This window comes from Procambarus clarkii, chromosome 5, assembly GCF_040958095.1.
Source record: "Procambarus clarkii isolate CNS0578487 chromosome 5, FALCON_Pclarkii_2.0, whole genome shotgun sequence".
In the NCBI taxonomy this organism is placed as follows: Eukaryota; Metazoa; Arthropoda; class Malacostraca; order Decapoda; family Cambaridae; genus Procambarus; species Procambarus clarkii.
Genome location: NC_091154.1, coordinates 33,079,908 through 33,084,653, shown reverse-complemented (window position 1 = coordinate 33,084,653; position 4,746 = coordinate 33,079,908).

Here is a 4,746-nt window from a genome sequence, read left to right as displayed (position 1 = left end):
GCCTAATGCATTCCATTTATTAAAGTACCCTGACACTGAAACAATTATTTCTAATCTCTCTCTCTCTCTCTCGGAGGCTCATTTGGGTACTCAGTTTCCACCTGTGTCCCCTGGTTTGTGTTCCACCCATGCTAAATACTTGTCTTGTACACCATGACAATGTCTGAGAATTTTGTAGGTGGTGATCATGTCTCCCCTTACTCTTTGTCTTCCAGGGATGAGATTTAGCTCCTGTAGTCTTTCCTCGTAATTCATACTCATGTGGTGTTGACAGTGCGAAAGTTTTATCAGATGTATGTGAAGGAGAGTTGCGAGAGACTTGATGAGACAGGAAGAAGACGAGAGAGATATCAAATAATATACACCTGGAAGATACTGGAGGTCCAAGTACCAAATCTACACAGTAAAATAACAACGTACTGGAGTGAACGATATGGAAGAAAATGCAGAATAGAACCAGTGAAGAGCAGAGGTGCCATAGGCACAATCAGAGAACACTGTATAAACATCAGAGGTCCGCGGTTGTTCAACGTCCTCCCAGCAAGCATAAGAAATATTGTCGGAACAACCGTGGACATCTTCAAGAGGAAACTAGATTTATTCCTCCAAGGAGTGCCGGACCAACCGGGCTGTGGTGGGTATGTGGGCCTGCGGGCCGCTCCAAGCAAGAGCCTGGTGGACCTGGTTACCTGGTTGATACCTGGTTGATGGGGTTCTGGGAGTTCTTCTACTCCCCAAGGACCAAACTCTCACAAGTCAAGCCTGGCCTCGGGCCGGGCTTGGGGAGTAGAACTCCCAGAACCCCATCAACCAGGTATCAACCAGGCATATGCAGGAAAGGTGGAAGGGGGAGGAGGAGGATCGGTGAGGTGGGGTGGAAGGGGGAGAAGGAGGAGGATCGGTGAGGTGGGGTGGACGGTGCTGTATGGGGGGAGTGGTGGCAGGAGTAGGTGACCAGGGAAGGATGAGGGGGAGAACTGGTTGGGTCGGGATGAGAGGGGTGGAGGGTAGGAAAGGGGGGGGAAGGGGGAGAAGGGATGGTGTCGGTAGGAGGAGGGGGGGGGGTTAGGTTATTACAGTAGGGGAGAGGCAGGGAGCTAGTGGGTTTGGTAGTCATCTGGTTGTGCTTGATGTGAGGTAAGAAGTGACGGGGGGGGGGAGTGTTTATAGGAATGGGGTAGAGCAGATTTGTAATGAAGGATTGAGAAATGGGAATCATGAAAAAGGAAGATTGGGGAGGAAGAGTAATGGTGGTCAGAAGAAGGGGAGGTGTAGAAGGCAGCAAGTAGGATGAGAGAGAGAGAGAGAGAGAGAGAGAGAGAGAGAGAGAGAGAGAGAGAGAGAGAGAGAGAGAGAGAGAGAGAGAGAGAGAGAGAGAGAGAGAGAGAGAGAGAGAGAGCGAGCTCACACGTATTTCAAAATAATGAAAATAAATGTAATAAAAATGCTAGGGGGTGCAAATGGTAATGTTAGCTGCGAGTAGAGACTAAAGGTAAGAAAGGTAAAGAGGAAGGGTGAGGGGGCTGGTCCAGGAAGGAGGGTCAGGGGGTTCTTTTGTGGCGGTCAGGGAGGGAGGGAATGGAAGAAGGCAGGGGAAGGGGAGGAAGTGGATGAGAGCCCATGAGGGTCGGACGGAGGGATGGCAGGGAAGGGGAGGGGGGGGGGTGGATGAGGGCCGGGTAACGGAGGGGAGATGGGGGTGAGGGAGGGAAGAGCAGCAGCTCCACGGAACAGTGCCTCATTCAACTGTTTATTCACTTGCACTCAAAGCCTGAGAAGTTGCAGCAGCCTCACACAGTGTCACACAAGTGTTGCAGCAGCCTCACACAGTGTCACAGTGTTGCAGCAGCCTCACACAGTGTCACACAGTGTTGCAGCAGCTTCACACAGTGTTGCAGCAGCTTCACACAGTGTTGCAGCAGCCTCACACAGTGTCACACAGTGTTGCAGGAGCCTCACAGTGTCACAGTGTTGCAGCAGCCTCTCAGTGTCACACAGTGTTGCAGCAGCCTCACAGTGTCACACAGTGTTGCAGCAGCCTCACAGTGTCACACAGTGTTGCAGCAGCCTCACACAGTGTTGCAGCAGCCTCACACAGTGCTCCAGCAGCTTCACACAGTGTTGCAACAGCCTCACAGTGTTGCAGCAGCCTCACAGTGTCACACAGTGTTGCAGCAGCCTCACAGTGTCACACAGTGTTGCAGCAGCCTCACACAGTGTTGCAGCAGCTTCACACAGTGTTGCAGCAGCCTCACACAGTGTCACACAGTGTTGCAGGAGCCTCACACAGTGTTGCAGGAGCCTCACAGTGTTGCAGCAGCCTCACAGTGTCACACAGTGTTGCAGCAGCCTCACACAGTGTTGCAGCAGCCTCACACAGTGTCACACAGTGTTGCAGCAGCCTCACACAGTGTCACACAGTGTTGCAGCAGCCTCACACAGTGTCACACAGTGTTGCAGCAGCCTCACACAGTGTCACACAGTGTTGCAGCAGCCTCACACAGTGTCACACAGTGTTGCAGCAGCTTCACACAGTGTTGCAACAGCCTCACAGTGTTGCAGCAGCCTCACAGTGTCACACAGTGTTGCAGCAGCCTCACACAGTGTCACACAGTGTTGCAGCAGCCTCACACAGTGTCACACAGTGTTGCAGCAGCCTCACAGTGTCACACAGTGTTGCAGCAGCCTCACACAGTGTCACACAGTGTTGCAGCAACCTCACACAGTGTCACACAGTGTTGCAGCAGCCTCACACAGTGTCACACAGTGTTGCAGCAGCCTCACACAGTGTCACACAGTGTTGCAGCAGCCTCACACAGTGTCACACAGTGTTGCAGCAGCCTCACACAGTGTCACACAGTGTTGCAGCAGCCTCACACAGTGTCACACAGTGTTGCAGCAGCCTCACACAGTGTCACAGTGTTGCAGCAGCCTCACACAGTGTCACACAGTGTCACAGTGTTGCAGCAGCCTCACACAGTGTCACACAGTGTTGCAGCAGCCTCACAGTGTCACACAGTATTGCAGCAGCCTCACAGTGTCACACAGTGTTGCAGCAGCCTCACAGTGTCACACAGTGTTGCAGCAGCCTCACACAGTGTCACAGTGTTGCAGCAGCCTCACAGTGTCACACCGTGTTGTAGCAGCCTCACAGTGTCACGCAGTGTTGCAGCAGCCTCACAGTGTCACACAGTGTTGCAGCAGCCTCACAATGTCACACAGTGTTGCAGCAGCCTCACAGTGTCACACACGTGTTGCAGCAGCCTCACAGTGTCACACAGTGTTGCAGCAGCCTCACAGTGTCACACAGTGTTGCAGCAGCCTCACAGTGTCACACACGTGTTGCAGCAGCCTCACACAGTGTTGCAGCAGCCTCACAGTGTCACACAGTGTTGCAGCAGCCTCACACAATGTCACAGTACCTGAGAGGCTGCAGGAGCCACAACAGTGTTGCAGCAGCCTCACACAGTATCTGAAAGGCTGCAGCAGCCTCACACAGTATCTGAAAGGCTGCAGCAGCCTCACACAGTATCTGAAAGGCTGCAGCAGCCTCACACAGTATCTGAAAGGCTGCAGCAGCCTCACACAGTATCTGAAAGGCTGCAGCAGCCTCACACAGTATCTGAAAGGCTGCAGCAGCCTCACACAGTATCTGAAAGGCTGCAGCAGCCTCAACACAGTACTGCAGCACCTTCACAGTGCCTGGCAAGCTGCAACATCCCCACAGTGTGTACAACAGGTTGAAGCACCCCCTCAAAGTGTACCCAGCAAGTTGCAACGATTTAACAATGCCTGGCACCCAGTGCCTAACAGGCTACAACACCCTGACAGTGCCACCAAAAATTCAGCACTTTGCTAGTCCACAACATAATTTGAGTGCCAAGTAGAATGTAGCACCCTGATAAGTGCCTAGTAGAATTTAGCACCCTGGCAGTGCCTAGTAAAATTGAACACCCTGACAGTGCCTAGTAGAATTTAAGCACCCTGAGTGCCTAGCAGAATTTAGCACCCCTGACAGTGCCTAGTAGAATTTAAACACCTTGACAGTGCCTAGTAGAATTTAGCACCCTGAGTGCCAGCAGAATTTAGCAACCCTGACAGTGCCTAGTAGAATTTAGCACCCTGGCAGTGCCTAGTAGAATTTAAGCACCCCGAGTGCCTAGCAGAATTTAGCACCTTGACAGTGCCTAACAGAATTTAGCACCCTGACAGTGCCTAGCAGAATTTAGCACCCTGACTGACTAGCAGAATTTAGCACCCTGACAGTGCCTAGTAGAATTTAGCATTCAGACAAGTGCATAGTAGAATTTAGCACCCTGGCAGTGCCTAGCAGAATTCAGCAGCCTGAGTGCCTCGCTAAAGTTAGTACCCTGACAGTGCCTAGCAGGATACAGCACACCCAATAAATGCACCCACATCCATCTCGGCTTTCTATAAACATTTCACTATCCACGGGATACGGAATTCACCCACACCATAATGTTATAGTTACTGCCTTTCCTAGCTGTAACCAGACATAATACAAATAATTTTTAAGACGCAGATCATTACTACTTGAGCTATTAATATTAAAACATACTGAATGACTGGCCCGAGACAAAATTTAAATTAAAATTTTGCCAGTATACGAGACAGGCTAAACGCATTAGCAAAGGTTTTAAGCTCCGCCGTCAATACGCAAAATACCTCACACTTTACCATTTATATATATCTAACTGCCGCCCGTAAATGGCTGATAATTAACCC